The sequence below is a fragment of the Chelonus insularis genome, unplaced genomic scaffold, assembly GCF_013357705.1.
Source record: "Chelonus insularis isolate UGA/USDA-ARS -01 unplaced genomic scaffold, ASM1335770v1 contig_84_pilon, whole genome shotgun sequence".
Classification (NCBI taxonomy): Eukaryota; Metazoa; Arthropoda; class Insecta; order Hymenoptera; family Braconidae; genus Chelonus; species Chelonus insularis.
The window spans coordinates 107,079-126,049 of NW_023276772.1; the positions used below are offsets into that span (position 1 = coordinate 107,079).

The 18,971-nt window shown below is 32.2% G+C and overlaps 1 protein-coding gene across 1 annotated transcript in view; it reads left to right on the plus strand.

The window, feature by feature from the left end:
• The window catches only part of LOC118071449 (glutamate receptor U1-like), a 106,831-nt gene that overhangs the window by 73,252 nt on the left and 14,608 nt on the right, over positions 1-18,971 (plus strand). The window lies entirely within an intron of this gene.

Consider the following 18,971-nt stretch of genomic DNA (forward strand, 5'->3'; position numbering starts at 1 on the left):
GATGAGCAAATTTTTTGCTAACGATATACTCCAGATCCTAGCTGTCAATCTCGGACATGAACTAACCCTGTATTTTTTCGTAATTTGTTATTCGTGGTCTACAAAACTAATCTGATATTAAGCACTTTTCATGCTTCATGTTCCGTAAAAAATTATAAACCTCAGTAGAATGCTGCCACTTTGATGGACCCGTCAGCTGGAGCAGTTTCACAAGGAGTGGGGGTAGCCGCGTAGTGTTGCGTAAGGCAGCGGAATCATGGGTGGGGGGGGTAAGAATTTATAGTATAATAATTAAATTATTTTATGCTAATTGAACTTCATACCATCTAATTATTCAATGATTTTTATGTAATTCATTACAAAACTGAAAATTTTTCAATATTTACTATTAGCGCATGCGTACAGCGTCGCGCTTCGAGTGGTTTGGCTAAACGGCATTGACACGACATCTAAAACTATTTCAAACGTTCAGTCTTGCCCAGCCAGGGCCTACGCTCGGGAGCACTGTTGTTGCAGCTCGCCGCATGGGAAAATGAGACTACAGGAAGCTGCGCACGAACGCGTTTCTATATTTATGGTCGCTGCGTGCAGACTATGCATGCTCCAACTCTTATTCAGTTGCAGCTGTGGCGCTTAAGCAGTAAATTGTGCGAGTGAGAGGACAACGACACAGCAAAACATAAAGGCATAGGAAACAGATAGATGTATTTGATGCTACGAGCCACGTGTATCACGCATCAATGTTTGACGCCATTGCTTAGCGACGTGTAACAACTTGAGTGAAGGATGTTCGTCTAATTGCATCAAACGAAATTATTATAGGCGTCGTACGTTTGTATCATTCATTGATACGTTTTTATTGCGATGTAAACATAAAATTTTGAACCACACGAAATGATAGATTTTGTGTCACTGACTGTACCATAGCTCTCTAACTCATCAGTTAAGTTATCCAGATAGTTACCTGTTTCAAGATCTGTACTATTTATATTAGAAATATAAATAACTGAGTTAGTATCACAATACAAAGCGCGAGCGCCTAATTTTTCTAGATAAGAATAGAACTTTAAACGGGTTTGGACTGTTGTGTGAGCTTCTATGACAACATTTGTAGTAGGGTGTCTTCTTCCTTCTGTACGTATGACACATACAAAATATCAGTATTAACGTAGTGTAAACCAGTGATGTCGATCTCAGGATTTGTCAGTAATTTCATGATCTTAAAACGGTTATTTACTATTTCAGTTTAGGTAAGATTTTCAAGCTGCCCGAATTTACCGTAACAATCACCCTGATTAATTATTCCAGCACATGTTTCGCATCATACAAAAAAGAGTTTACCATCAAATCTTGCCGGTAAAACAGGATATATAAGGTCTCGAGGTGGTAAGATAATACATTTTACAAGCCCTTTCATCCGATCAAAATTATTTATATTTTTAAGACTTTCATCATATCCAGTGCCATTCCTACCCCACAATAAGAGTATAGCTTGTTGAGTGTATTTTATAAAAAGTAACCAGCGCTAATTCCAAACGCTGATCAAGTGTTTCAACGGTGTGAAGTTGTTGATCTCTGTTCACGCGATAACACATTGCACAAGTATGCCGATAACAACTGAGAAATCGAAATACAATTTTTTAAAAAAATTTAAACTACCTAAAAATGTTACATTATTTATTGTCAATAATCTTACTACCATTTCAAATAAGCTTCAGAATACGTGTTTTCTTGTTTTCTATCAAATAACGAAGATTAATCTGAGCATCAAAACTATGTGCATTATGAGCAATACATATTGTAAAATATTTGTATGTCGCCATCTAATGACTATTAGACTGACGACAGTTTGTTAGTTAACGACGATTGCTTGACGATTAGATTGTTTATAGCAACGAGGGGAGAGTTTGTTTATCTCTAGTTTTTGATCGAGACTTATCCGCACGTATTCTTTCGTTTTAATTAATTGCTGTTGATCTGTAATAAACTTTTTCTTTCTTAATTAATTTTCTGAAGTTGTTATTTGGTTTTATTTTACAATATTATTGTAGAAAAAGATTCATATGTTTGAAACACAAGATCTACGAGATTATATTGTATATTTTTAGATGAAAACATTTTTTACAAATTTGCATTAGATTACAAATAGTTGAATCTTTATTTTGCTATTAAGTGGAGCGGACCCTTTCACAGATGTTTATTGTAGCAGCTGTTACTTACAAAATATCTATTACATTCATCACACATTCGCTGTTTTACAGGTTTACAAACAGGTGCACTACCACACCAGACATCCAGAAACACAACGATGTAAGGCGGGCACTGCAGCATGACTTTTATTGCAACCTGGACAAAAAAAACGCAAACTTATTGTCGTACTAAGATTCAGTATAAGTTCGTAATGGTGTGTTTGCTAATAATATAAAATGAATAGGGTTTGGCTGATAGAACCATAATGCTCTTTAACGACCCACCGACGATCGAATAAGAGTGGACATCCTTTTCTTAAGGTGTCAAACTCGAACACAACAATAGCCGTACCCTTGCAGACAAAATATCGTTGGAAAGCATTGATTTTATTAAGGTCACAGCCTTGATGATGTATTTTAATGCCAGCTTGGCCTACTAGTTCTAAGGCTGCGTCACGTTGCAAATTACACCGTCGGTCACATATTATCTTCCAACGTTTTTGTAGATTACCTGTACGAATTTCGCTGTATTGAGCATAAAGTTCAGCGATAACGAGTGAGCGTAGAAAGCATAAATTATCATTATTTATGTCCTTCTACTCCTCGAATTTTGCAAAATAGCTCCCACAAATCGTTACTTGTATATTGTTAGGGTAGCCTAAAACGAGACCATTTTGGTCCACTTGTCAGCTTTTTATTATGAATAGTAAAGGCTATTCTATTACGCAATGTACAACCCTATGTAATGTATGTAGAAATAGCAGATTAAGTGCCTTCAAACCATTCTAAATGATTTCGACCTCAGGGTGTTAGGGATATTTTTATTAGACGTTCTTTACCTGTAATTTGGAACTTATTGAAATTTTTCACCCGTTCTCTGTCGATTATGAAACGATGTCCCAGTAAATAGATGGTCGCAACGGTGTTTGATAAGGTACTTCGTAAATCGTTGACTTTGACGTTTGAATCAAGAATTTTTTTCTGCTATAAATCTAGTTGCAGCACGGTCTCTCTGCATATCTATAATTAATTTGATAGTTGTAAACAGCCTTATTATTCACGAGATCCCTAATTATTATATTCAAACCTACATAACTTTAATAATTGTAATAGTCGTAAATTTAACATAAAGAAATTCAAAAACATTTACTTTCTGAGGATGATGATGATGACCTTGGCTGACAAGGGTGATCAGCATTAGTAACTCTTTTTCAATCCAGTCCTTCATCATTGCTTTCCTCAAAAGCATCGACTAATGACACGCTTGATGATGACTCGTGAGTTGGGTGTAAGCCGTCCGAAGGTATATCGTCATCAGTTTCTTCTTCAGTATTAAGTCTATAAGGAATACTGATATCACAGCCACACTTCAAATATGGACAGATGTTGTAGATGGTGTAATGTCACCATCGACGTTCCAAGGACCATGAAACTTCAGGTTTTATCACTGATGGTGGCAAGCTGCGTACTCGAATCCAAATGTCTAACACAGTTTTATAAGAAACATGAGCAGCAGTGGAAGTTGATGGTTGAGGCTGATCAACGTTAATGATGTTAGTAGAAGTAAATAGGTGAGGATTCTCAATTTCAGCTGCATCTTTGTTCTCTTGAATTTCAATCTTTTTAACTTTAGAGATACTGTCAGCTTCTTCTTCAGTTCCAAAATCAGAAGCTATGAGGACATATTTGTAGCATCGCTCTGTAGTACAAAGATTTTTAGAAATGTCGATTATTTAACTGGCACATGAACATAAAAAACATCGTACCATAATAACTGAGAAAAGGGAAAACACACGTGGCATTTACTAGAATACTGCTTATTGAAGCCTCAGCGGCTTCATGCATAGTCGTAAAATTCGATGTTAACAAACTGCGCGTATGTGCACGGACTGATAAACGACAAGATACACGTAATATAATGCATCTAAATAATCTCAATAAACACGTGCATGACCAATTATTCCATCGTTCAAGTCTAGGCTCAGGATAAAACCAGGCATTTGAAAATGCAGCAGTGAATGTTCCCATATTGTGCATATTTGTTGCTCTCAGGGAAAGAAATATTCTATTCTCTCCTAAAAATTCTTACAAATGCTAAATGATATAATTCTTTAGAACATATTTTTATACTACCCAAATCGAGATTAAAAATGATTTTCAAAAATCCTCACGTTTGCACCGATCATATTGAAGGTTATTCTTCGTAATCTTTTTCTTAAAATAGAAAGTCTTTAAAGCTGTTAGCGTTGCAGAAATGAGCGTTTTTCAGAAGTTCGAGTTACATTATTAAATGTCATTAAAATGCAATCTTCACAGGTGTGCGTTTGAATCACGTCAGCAATAATGTTTAAGCTCGTGTTTCAATTATTGACGCTAAATGCTCAGGAGCAGTTTTCAATGTTGACAATTGGCAAGAGTTTATGGAGAATCTCCCACAGTTAATTAAAAGTTTTGACAACTTTGATTCTAATTACTGAAAATTAATCAATGAAGAAAACAGCTGTGCTGGTTATTCATATACTTTTATGGTGCGGGGCAGAACGAAATATGGGAGCAGAATGCTGAAAATACAAGATAGTACTAACAGCTTTTCGCAAAAAGCAGCTCGGCAATTCTTCATACAAAGAAGTACTCTTGAATACGTCGTACATATAAAGAATTCGATTCAAAAATGCCTAGAACAACTCGACGCAAGCATACCTGTAATCACTAAATGCATGGAGTTGATGGTCCCAGCTGTAAAAAATGAAATACCGGCAATCCAACATGCTATCCATCCGATACAATTACCTGTCAACTTGATATATACATTCAGAGGTTATTATCTTTAACAAGAGGAAATAACAACAAAAATTTTCGAACAACTGGCTCCTACCTACGAAAAATTACCAGTTGTATCAGTTATGGGCGTTAAAATCATAACTCAAGAATTGTCACCTTTTCAATGAATACGTTGTGTTCAATGTAACAATGCTTTAAGGATTACTAAGAAATATTTTTATTATTATTATAACATGTTGTAAAATTATTACAAATAATTTTTATGCAAACATTTATGTGTAAAACTACGATGGTAATAACATGTCAATAAAAATATTCTTCACTTAACCTACACATTTTTAGATTCTGATTCCTGCATTGATTTCGGGTTGTTTTTCTCTTGATATATTATACAGAAATAAATTTCCATAACCCTACTTTTTAATTTTCGTATAGTATCAGCGTGATAATTGTTTTCTTTTCGAGCATGCCGCTTATTAAAGCATGCGTACAGTATCGTACTTCTACAGCATCTAGTGATTGACCGTGGTCACTATGTTACGTTCGAGAGTAAGAGTGGCGGGGCTAGCACGTGGTGGGGCTGAGGCCAATTTACGCTGGCTGAACGCTGTTGCTGCAGCTTGCTGCGTAGGGAAATGAGACTAAAAGAAGCTGCACACGAACGCGTCATCGTATTACAGATGTATTTGAGCTACGAGCCACGTGTATCACACAACAATGTTTGACACCGTTACTTAGCAACGAGGCATGATGGCCGTCGCGTATACACGTGCTCATAGCAAATTGTTTTGACAAGCATCTTGGTTACACGCTTGGCATGTGCATTGCTATTATTTATGTTAACATTTTTAAATTATAATTCCAACAATTATCTATTCTTTCATTTACGAAAAAATATTACTATAGTATCTACATCACATTACTTTTATATTTTCCTGTTTTAACCAAGAAATCAGCTTATTGGAAAAGATAAGCAGTATGACGTCTTCTATCTAACAAATCAACATTAAGATATAGGTTTAGAAAACGTTATTCAATATTATAAGGCATACGATTTTTGTTATGTTTCAATTTCATTCAATGATATTGTAAAAAAATATTTCAATTATGAATGATAAGAGGTATTCCGAGGATTAACAACGAAAATAGCTGAATAATGTTTATTAAATTATGTCTATTAATGTATATATAAGCAAAACTTCTTTACAGACGCTTAAAAATCATGCCCGAAAATGTTATCCCGTGGGATAACACAGGTCTTGTTAATATTAAGGCGCAAATTATACCAGGATTAAATATTCCTTATTGATTTTTTGAATGACGCTATGAGAGCTGGCAAAAATGAATAAGCTGTAGGAAGAGACAAGTTCATACGTGTTTTTAATAATGACTACGTGCCGGGAGTATATAGGAAATAAAGAGTTATTTGATCCTGAAAAAGTAGAAACGCATACGCCGATAGGTGTATCACTAAGACGACAGCTCATCATACTGGATATAATAGGCGAAAATTCTTCATCAATGGAATCACAAAGCGAGTCAGAGCCCCTTGATATTCGAACTCTCCAGTGAAAACCCAGACACTCCTCAGAAATAGAATAACTTACCAGTTAATCATCTATAGTGATGAAGAAGAACTCATCAGGCAGTCCAACTCTCAGCAGATTTATCCAGTAAGCTCATGTTGGTCCGCATCAGCACCTACCTACAAAAGGCGCGAACGATGTCGGCTTCAACGCCTCACGGCCTCATGATCATCATCATCATCATCATAATATTAAATAAAATGTAATTAAAGTTTCTTACAAGTTTGTGTAAATAAGTTTAGTTGAAAATTGAAAACCATGTAAAAAGCATAATTTAATAATAGGATGATAATAAATAAATAGAAACTCATGTAATTTGTAGAATTTTGTGATATATTTTTACAGTGTAGGCGTGAACAGTGATTGTAAGAGACAACTTTTATATTAGAAGTATAATTATCTATTAGACTTAGAAGAATACAGTTTAATACGTGTTTATGTGATAAGTACTTCACTAAGAATGAATTAAAAAATAAATAAAATCGGTTTGGGTAAACACCAACAAAAAACAAGTGTGAAAATAGATTAAAAATATCAGTGCTCTGCAGTGGTCTGGGTGCGACCCGAAAGGTCCACATGACCAACTTCCCAGTGGAAAAAATAAAAAAAACAATTCGAATTGAACCCGTTTTCATTCTTTATAACAAATGGAATTGTTATAAACGAAATGAGTCTGTTTTTATTCATTTGATATGGTTAGTTACTTTATTTTAGTAATAGAAAAAATTATGCGTTAAAAGTACTCATATATATATAGGAAGGGTCCCCAGTTTTATTGTTTATAACAATTTAAAACTTATTATTTGAATATTACTATAATCAATGATCACTTGTTAGTAACAATGTTCAATTGTTATGAACACAATTCCATATTATTGACAATTATTATTGACTATTATAGCGTCTTTAATGCTGTTTTCTCAATCGTGATACGAATTTAAAATTCTTTCATTGCTGATTTTGTTTTTTAAAATTTTTTTTTTCGATGAAATATTGTCATCATATTTTCATACAAGTATTCTAATCATTTAGTGTCTATATTTTTTTAAAGATTTCAAAATTTTGTCTAAAAAATGGTATAATTTATAAATTGAGAAATTCAGGTCATTTTCCATTTTTGCTAGTTTTTTAGTTTTGCAAAAAAAATGGCTAGACCGATTTCGCTGAAAATCTAATCAATCCTAAGTTACATAATTACGCGTCGAATGCAATTGGTCCCATATCGATATTATTTTTTGTTCTCGAGATAATCGAGGCGAAAAATAATTCCGAACGCTCATACGTACATACGCACACACGCACATACTTACATACACACACAGACGTCCACTGAAAAGGGATCGTATTCGACTCTGGGGACCTCAAAACGTGGAGATAGGTCAAAATTCGGGATTCGCAAAATCGGACTCATTACTATAACTTCCCACTGGGAAGTTAATTAAACAGGATCAAAAGCAAAGTGTTCGTATGAGTTCGAATTATCAGTTCCACCATAATTCTTTTATGTTTTTATCAATTTTCGATATACATCATTGAAATGTTTTTGTTTCACATAAATATAAACAATATAAATTCAATGATTTTACATAAATTTTCGAATTTGTCTACTTGAAGGTTTATATTCAACTATTTAATCATGTTAAATCAAACAATATGCAGTAGTGTTTGTTGGAATAATTTTATTCACTTCAAATTCTAGTCGAGCATCTACAGGTCCAGCTTTGATAGATACATTCTGTCTTGAACAATCTCTTAAAAAGAAGAGTCCTTTTCTTAAGAAATTTTCTCTGTTTAAATATGATCTACTAATTTCTTCACTATAATAAGATGAATAGAAACTTGGGAAAATTTAATATAAGAGTGCATAATTATTGTTTTTAAAATCGATCAGTAAATAGACTATGAGAGTTCTACCACACTTTTTTTTTCAAAGAGTGTTGTGGTAGAACTCTCATAGCCGTAGACGTGAAAAGTGGGAGGTTCTCAGGTTTTGTTGAGGCGCAGGGTCGAGGGAGGATTAAGGTGGGGGGTTAAGGGAGGATTCCTGAGGTAAGATCTCGAACATAGATGGGGAAATCTTACTAAATCACCTTGGTCCTTTAAGCTTGAGAACTGAAGCTAATGCAATGCATTGACCTACAGCTGTATAATCTTAAACTGCTATGAAATTGAGAAAAATGTCCTGTAGGGGAAAACGCGAGTAGGGAGGAAAAAAGTGAGGAGTAAAGCCACCCTGTATTTATTGGGAGATTTGTTTTCAAAAAGCATCAGTCCTGCTTCAGACATAAGTCTTGTAAAATTGTATTATAGATATGGAAAGGTTGTTGATGAGTGATCAGTTTTACGAGTTATACATTCAAAACAGACTCACGTTAAAACAAACTTTACGTGTAGAAATTAAACAAACTGTATGAGAAGTATATATAGAATTAAAAAAAATACAACCAGGAATCATTGCTGGTGGATTCGCTCTATATTTATTAGGATATACTAAGACATATGCAGATATTGATTATTGGATTCTTCATCATGAATGTTTTATACATAATGATGATATAAAACAACAAAATGACTACTAAAAAATTAATCAAAACATTCACAACTGTAACACTCATCATATTTCTGATATTAATGCATTCATGAATGTGTTAAATCATCGAAGAACACCTTTACAAGTCATCTATATACAAGTTACAAAAGAAACATTTAATATGTTGTTTAAGAATAATCAAATTTTTATCGAACCATATTCTAAATTGATTGATTTGATGTTTGATAATACTATATATAAAAAAGGAATATTACTATTTCGTTGATATTATTTTAATATAAATAAAAGCAAAAATTATAATTATCAAACTAAAAAACGTTAAGAAAAATACTCTCAACGTATTATAAATTATGGAACACCTGAATCATTGGTCGCCATGAGTTGCAGAATATCAAGCAATATGAATTGAAGAAGCAATTCGTCATCATTACCATAATCATGATATTAAATAAAAAAATTTAATTAAAGTTTCATTTTTTGAATGTAATTGAAGCTAAAAATTTTAATAATGAAAAATTATCCAAAAATAACGCACATCATTGGTATGGACGGCTTCAGAATAAATAAAAAATTCTACTGCAAAGAAATGGCGTGTATTCGAGTTGAGAGTAGTAAGACATATTCAAGCTATTATAATATTGAAAAAACATAGACTGGCACGAGAAGATTATATATCAGCACGCTTCAATACCATGTTTGTTTATGGATTGAAAATGAATAATGACTGCAATCATCAGGATTAAGGAGCAATTGATGATTTTTTGCGCGACATCGATAAAGAAGCAAGTGCTGTGGGAGGAATCATAGGGTACAAAGGTGGATCAATTGAACGAGACAAACTTGCATTCCTGGGAAGTCTAAGTTATGATATTGAAAAGCTTGGATGTCCAAAATTCGAAATATTATATAGTCAAATGCAGGAACGACGTCCGGATTTATTTAAAATGATGGAAACATTAAATTGTCTTCAGCATGATGAATTGAAAGTTCGTAGGAGTGCATCAACACCAAGAATTTCTCATTGTCCTAAGAAGGAGGTGTATACTTATAAACAATTCCTGTTAGGAAACATTTAATAATTATGATTTTGAAAAAATGACTATGTTTGAAAAAATCAAATGTTGTATATCATTTTTTTTTTCTAGTTCAAATAAACTCTAAGACTGATGATATGTATGCTTATGAATTATTTTTATAATAAGAAAACCTCTAATCCAAAAATATTCATAAGATTTTTTTTTTTTAAAATACAATTTTGTTTCTATTTTCATTTTTTTATTGGTATGTAAATATATAAATGATTGCAATTAAAATTAAATACAAACACATAATTATACATTTTCTAAATTAGTTTACGAATTTGTCCACTTAATGGTTAATATTCAACTATTCTATCATGTAAAATTAAACAGAATGCAGTTGTGCCCAAGGGAAACACTTCATTAGCTTCAAATTCAAGTCGAACATTGACTGGCCCCGCTCTTGTAGATTCATTCTGTCCTGAACAATCTATTACAATAAATGGTCCTCTTTCCATAAAATTTCTTTGTTTAAGTATGGTCTTTTAATTTTTTTACTATAATAGAATGAATAGAAATTCGTATATATTTCATACAAAAGTGCATATTTACTATTTAAAATATCAATATTCATGTTAGCATATGGATATCGCTGTTAATTTAAATAAACAGCGAAATCTTTAATTTCACAATGACCAAATATATCAGCGCGTTTTAATAATTTATTTTTACGTTTACAGTTTGTAATGAAAATGATATATCTTGACTCCCTAGTTGATTTGTTGTATTCACAGACCAGATGTGTTTTGTTGTTATAGGTAAAGATGGATATTCATATAGCTCCCATGATCTGAAGGCTATCGATATCGATAGATCTTTACTGATGTAACTTAACATATCAACTTTCTTTGGATCAGACATTGTAACAAATAGCACCAACCATTCAATTTTACCGAGAGCAATTTTTGCTGTTTTTGCTGCATTAGCTGCTTCAGTTTGATGTATTGCATTCAAGTCAGTGTTGGCTCTTATGAGTATTAGCTCATGTTTACAGTTAACAATGACTTGTTTATAATCCTCAGCAAATCCAAATGATAATTTTAATAGTATAGAGACGTCAAAATTACCATTGGAATCACATAGTTTTTTATTATCAAGTACCATTCTACTGTTTTATAAAGAATATTCTTGCTCTGGTGTAACTAATGGGAATCTCTTCATGAGTGTTATAATGCCCACATTTTTACTACGATTGATTTCAACTCCATTTAATTCATGTCTCATTTCTTTAAATAAGAAACAAGCAAACATTGTTGCAAGTAAAGATCTGTTTGATGTAGCACTCCCATTGTCTTTTGTGAATTTACCAGTGATATGAATTGAACTTTCACATGGTTAAATGGATAAATCTTGATGTTGTACAGCTATACGTATCTCATCATTGTTTTTATATAATGATGAACCATATGGTTGATAAGCATGAATCTCATAATGAGATATAGATTCATCTTGAACAATTTTTTTATTAATTTCTAATGCCGTCGCCTCCATGGTAGTAAGCACGACAAGCTGAATTTAAATTTAACAATTTTTTAATTAAGTCTAAACCAAGACTTTCTAGGAATTGAGTGTTCTGAGAAGTCTTCTTCTGTTGAGATGTTGCTTGTTTGATTGTCTTCTTCGAACTGTGTAAATTTGCGCATGGTTGACGGTATTTATAACTTTGTTCTTCCAAATGACCACCATAAACTATTACTATTATATACTCTTTAAATGTAACCTTACGGTAACTGATTCAGATCGATTATTGAATAATTTCCCGTCTTGATGCACAACTCGTATCTGTAAATTATGTATTTCCCTCACCGTGACTGGAAGATAAATGACATTTGTAGGTTATAGAATAATTTTATATCCTGGTGGGACTGGTAGAAAAAATGCATGAATTGAACGAGCAAATTGATCATTTATGTATACACCACTTGTAATATTACGCTCTACACATATAGCATTAACACTCAATATTGATGTTGGTTTTTCTGATTTATATACTTCTCCTGCTTTATGAATCTTTCGTTCGAAACCTAAAAATTCACCGATAGAATTTACAGATGTGAAGTCAATAGTTGATTTTCCGCTATACAATTCGGGGACAACTGTACTTTTTTCAACTCTCAATGAATGATATAATTGAGAATATGTAAATATCCTTAAGATCATATGTACTAGTTGGAATTGTAATTGTACGCCATTCGTCTTTTATTTGATATCGAAATTCATTGTTACCTTCATATATGTTTGCCAATATGAGTGTGTTGAGAAAATCTCAACTTGTGAATTTAACCTAACCGTTTAAGGATAGGGATGATTGTGCCGGAACAGAGCAAACAGAAGTCAGGTTTTATAAGAAATAAAGTATCTTTATTTTAAGCACTAACAGGTACACTAAATACACTGACAACTTTGTGTTATTAACTAGGAAGACTGAATGTCGCTCAAAATCACTGAATGTCTAATTTTAATTCTTGAATCTGAATTGAATGTCCAAAAAACTACCCAACTTGGTGTGTTCGGTATTATTGACCTCCCACACGAGCTCAGCACGCTTCTCAAGTTGAGCAAGAATGTGATTGTGCACGTGGCGTGAGCCTATCAATGCAATGCAAAATGAATCTTGATGAAATGTCTTGAATTACAATGAAAAGTCTTGGAATATTACTTGATTCTAGTTTTAAAATGAAGCTTGAATGGCTCTGATAATTTACAATAGCACTAGTACTGATGATTGACTCAAAACTTTCAGATTTGTTAAGAATGAATGTGAATGGCGTGTACACGTGAACGAGAACAGTGAAAGAATGGCGACAGGAACTTCATTAGTCAAACGGGACATTGAAAATTAGTCAAATGATTGACTAAATTAAGAATTATTGATTATTTGGTCGATTGGTTATCGACCCAGTCCCAAGATGGCCGCCAAAGTTCCTGTTAGCTGGCAATTCAAACTGAGAATTAATAAATTTTTAACAGAGTGAATTGAGTAGACAACTGGAGAAGGCAGTCAATGTCTTGGAAAAATTGACAAAATTCAGTGATGTTATACGTTGAAAACATTAAATGATTAAGCATGGGAAAAATAATAGTATATATCGATTAAATGAATTCGTTAAGTCAGTAGTTACACCATTACATCAACTTATAAATAAAAAAAAACATCTCCCCTAAAATACCATTATTGAACAATGATTATGTAAATATATCAATTAATGAAAGACAATATGCCGCCTCGAGAAAGAAAAAATTTAATCGTCAGAAGATAGATATTTTCTCTATACATAACGATAACAAAAAAAAAAGAAACGTGAAGAGATCATTTAAACCAAAGAAGTTAAAGCAATATCAAAAGTTATGAAAAGACCAATCCCAATAAATAATTTGAAGCATAAAATGATAGAAAATACAAAAGTACAAAATAAAAAAGAAGAAGAAAGAGCAGCAGGAGGAAAACACAGAGAAGCTCTAAGTGGCGAAGAAGAAGCGGTTCGGAGAGGAAAAAAGGGAGCAGCAGAAAGAATGCAAGTTGTAGAAGAAGATCGACGACAAAAGTTTACAGCAAACATGATATCAAGCACCAGAATCACCGAAATAATAAATACATACATAAAAATGTTTGGATATAATAATCAAAATATGGATACAAACTGTGGCGTAAGAAATCATCAAGGAAATGTAATTTATATCGAAGATTCAGAAATTGTTTTTCAGAGTGATAAAGTTCTCATTACTGATCGAGTTTATAGGAGAACACCGGGGCTACTTGAATTATTATTTAAAAAACTACCCAGTAAACGTGCTGTTGATAAAAGAGATGAAAGAATTTATAGTGAAATTGTTAAATATACAAACTTAGCTCGAAAAAATTATAATCCAAATCAAGAACTAAGAACTGATCATAGTAAAAAATACAATATGTATGTTGCAAAGTATATTGGTCGCGGATTATCAATCAAAATCGTCTTGGAGAGCGTTGGGAATCTACTCCTGGTCTAGTGAGGGGGCCTCCAGAAATCGGTTTCCAATTAAATAGTGACGATCAGTTTGATATCGATGGTAAAAGATGGTGCAATATAGCTGATCCCGTAGATTTAAATGACGCAGCATCATTAAAAAAAATTAGTAATATCGGCGTCATGAATTTTAAAACTTACATGAATTATTGTTAACAGATTTGAATAAAGCAATAAATTCTCCGCATGATGAAACATCATTATTGAGAGAAACTATATCTTCTTTGAGAGAACAGATAAACGACATAGAAGATTCAGTATCTGGTGAAATATCATTATCATTATTAAATGAAACTTTATCTACTTTAGAAAAGAAGTTAGATAATTTTGAACAAAAATTAATCGCAGAGAGAATTTATACTGATTTAAAATTTTTCAAATTTGATACCATCACTAATTTAATGAAATCACAATTTGATGTATGTCGACAAGTTATGATAGATCTTTCCGAAAAATCAAGGGGACAAGAAGCACTCTGTAAATCATCACAATCATTGAATTTCTTGCTTAGTGGTCGAACCTGGAATAATGAATCAGTTGGAAAAAAATGAAAAAGTAATTGCCGATAAGCTGCATAGACCTGCAAGAAAAAATTTCAAACATTGAGACGTTCATATACGACATTTTGATGACACGTGGCAAGCGGACTTGGTTGATTTAACTGCTTACTTATCCACCAACAAAAGATACAAATACATTTTAACAATTATCGATATTTTCTCGAAATATGCCTGGGCTGTACCGGTAGAAACAAAAAATGGAAAAGATGTCACCGATGGTATGAAATCAGTGTTAATACAGAAACGTGTACCTTAGAAAATTACATGTAGATTGAGGTAAAGAATTTCATAATAAAGGATTTTAAACACTCATGAAGCAGTACAACATAGAAATGGATGCAACATTTACAAATCTAAAGGCGTCTATATGTGAACGATTCAATTGTACATTAAAAAATAAAATGTGGAAACAATTTACTATACGTGGAAATAATAAATGGATGGATATTTTGACTTCTCTAATAAAATCATATAATAATACAATACATAGTACTATTAAGATGAAACTGAAAGATGTAACAATTGATAATAAAAAACAATTGCTTCAAAATATTTATAAGGAACATTGACATTCAGTAAATGAACATGCAAAATTGTAGATAAAATCGGTATAAGTAAATATAATATGTATTTGAAAAAGCATATGCACCCAATTGGGCAACTGAAATTTTCACCATTAAAACCATTAAAAATACAAGACCTGTGACATGAATTGATTGATTATCAAGATCAGCCGATTAAGGGACGACTCTACACCGAGGAATTAACGAAAGTCCAGTATCCAGATGTCTTTCTTGTTGAAAAAGCAGAAAAATAAAGTCTACGTTGAATGGTTACGATTTGATAGATTACATAACAGTTTGATAGATATAAAAGATTTGTAATTTTATTAATTCACATGAAAAACATATAATTTGTATTAATGAATGCTCCAAATAAATGAAAACATATTTCTTATTCATTATTTATTTCTTTTTCCTTTTTTCCCATGTTTTCAATGTGATTGCTATATCGTCATTCTTACATCCCCATAGAAATGTATTAGTTTTCCCTTCTTGCACCATTCGCTTATCATCTTCTGCGCTTACAGCTATTTTCATTCGAGAAATTGTTCTCACTTTATGTTTTTGAGTACCTATATGATGCTTAATTTGAGATATTTCCTTATCATTAAATAAACATTCTTCATAATGACCGAATGTAATTGTTTCTAACACAGGTGGCTTTACTCCTTTGGCTTGTACTTTATCTCTTACTACTTCTAATTTTTTAGCTTTTATTTCATCTTAATCATTCGTTACTTTGAATGCATAAATTTTAGGTCTTAAGCCAATAAAATGTTTCTTATACGCTGAAGTATCAAATTAATCTATATACTTTTTAATATGTTTACAAATATCATATTCCTGAAATAATAGATTAAACTATCAGTATCAGTATACATTACTTTCGCTTGTTCAAACGGATATTGTTGAAGTATCAAGACTGATTTGCTCGTCACTCGCGCTAAATCCACGTCCCACTTTCTGTTTCTCACTCTTTTTCACATTATCTCTCTCTCTTTCGCACTCTCTCATGACAGCGCGCAACAGCAGACACTCTATACAAGAAATTTTACCCTCCCCCTTTCCTCTCAATACTTGTTTTTCTATTAACTTTCAAAGTACAGCACATACGCATAATTCGTCAATAGATTTACCATACAAATCATCTATGAGTTTTATTTGCAGCATTAATCATTATTTTTGATCTATTTATTGAAAAGATATTCATCCGTAAAGATTGAAAGTCTGAACTTTTCTGAAAAACATTCGACAAAAGTCAAGATTCTCAGATTTCTTGAGTTGGCAACTCTACATAAATAGACTACATATGAGAAAAATATTTTATCCGCCATATTGTATTTTGTCTACAGCCAGAAATTTACATTTTCAAATTTTTCAAGTTAGTAATCATACATAGGTCTCCAATAGCGGTAGATACTCGGCGCCGAGTGCACATTCACTTTCTTTCTCTTTCTCACTGTTTCTCCCATGAGCGCCGAGGCAACCGACTACTCTATGCACGAAAAATTTTGGGTGACGTAATCAACGCATCTTTATATGCAAATATCTTTATAATTACTACATATAATGCTTTCATATTTAATAGGTAGTTATCTTATATTATAAGCTTCCGATCAAACGTTAAACGAGCATTTTTCGTTAATTATTGACGGAGTTATAAATAAGCCACGCCCCTAATAGCGATATTTGTGCTATTCAAGATTTTTTCGCTTACTGTTTCACTCTACTTCATCGAGCGTTCTATCATGTGTTATCTCTTACTGAATGTGTCTTTTATCACTCACTTCCACGTTGGAGTTCCTACAGTGCCCTTTTTCTTGCCTTATGTATTTTTATCACTCTCTCTTTCACCTTAACTTTGTGATGTTTTTTTCTTTCTTGCCTAACAAAGAGACATCTATGTTCCAAAAAATAAAGAATGTTTCCCGCGTGTTGCATATCGATTTAAATAAATTTTTTTAGGAATTATTGATAAAAAAATATTTTCAACAATTGAATGAAGAAATAATTGTTGGTTAAATGATTATAACAAAATAATACTCGTATAATTGACTTTTTTATGTTGAACTTTTTTCTGTCGCAAAGAAATGAAAAAAAGGCCTCGCACGATAATAGAAAAGCAAAAAATACACCTATGTAGCATAGAGTATAGTTGAAATAGCTATAAAATATGTTTTTATAAAAACATGTTTCTTGCAGAAAAATTCTATGAATGCATAGAAAATTCCAATTTATCCATAGAATAATTTGTACATTCCTATCTTTTATCAATGTCACGTGTCTTTTTCAAAAATGTATTCGTAGGGTAACCACTGTTTCTTCGAATGATAGTCATTTCAGTAACAGCTTTCTAAGCTTGTAATGATTGTGTAACTTCTTTTATTAACGTGTCTAAGTTAAAAATTTCGATTTTCAGAAATTTTAAATAAAAAAATATTTAAATAAAATTGAATTGTTATCGTCGTAGAAATCTCACAGTGAGTTTAAAGAAGAAATTTCAGGCAATCATAGGGACTGGTGGTAGAAGTGAAACCCAAAACTATCATGTAACAATAGTTTGATTTAATTTTTGAATAAATTGTAGTATGAAGAATTAAAAATTTATAATTTGTGAATTGAACTTATTGGTATTAGTCCACGTTCTGATATCTATCATAGCTATAGACATACTATTAACGTTACCATATCGGTAATGCTAATGGTTTGGTGATGTGAACTTACAAGTTTGTCTCCTACTAAAAATTGCTTCGATGCGCTTAAAGACGTTTTTACTTCAAAAAGGAGTAAAATCCGAACAGAACAGGCATCTACAATTGCCTGTAAAAATTGGCGCCAAGTCCACATTCAAGTAAAATCCGTATGAATAAAGAAAAGTTACGATGAAAAAAAAAATGTAAAATCAAGTAAAACGCCAAGTTAGCCGCGTCTTTTTTTCATAATCTTTTCGGACTAGTAACGTACTATTGACTTATAAAATTTAAGTTTATTTTAAATTACGAAAAAAAATTATCTCCAAAATCGAAAAACTATGGAACTTGGCCCAATTTCGCTTCAAAGTCTGCCCAATCCAGTTTAAAATGTCCTTATGTACAAAGAACTATAATATATAGAACTGTTCAGAGAATCTTAAAAAATAAGCCCAATCTTCTAGAGATTCCGGGAATAAAATATGAAATATGATTACCGTACAGTTTTTCACTGAAATATTTGTAAATTTTATTAAATCATAAATGCTTATAAAGTATTTTAAAAATAGAACATCATCATAATTGGGCCAAGTCATCAATTTTTTCCACAAATAAATATTTTTTTCGGCTTATTTAAATCACTCCAAAAATCGCTGTTAATCCTTAAAATTTTATTCGAAGAATGTTTTTGTAAATAAGATGAAAAAAGTCTATTCCATTTAATAAATGACTTGGCATTCCATGTGATTTCAATTATTTTTGGTATCCAAACATTCTAACAGTCTATCACATATGAATCTTGTTATATCAGAGTCACTTAGGACGTGGACTTGGTGCAAATTTTACCAACATTTGGTGAAGTCGGTTTTGGTAGGATATAATTATAATGAAAATCATAAATATGGATTTCCGAAATATCAAGAATACAGAGTCCAATACATATAGGCTTATTGAAAATAACATTT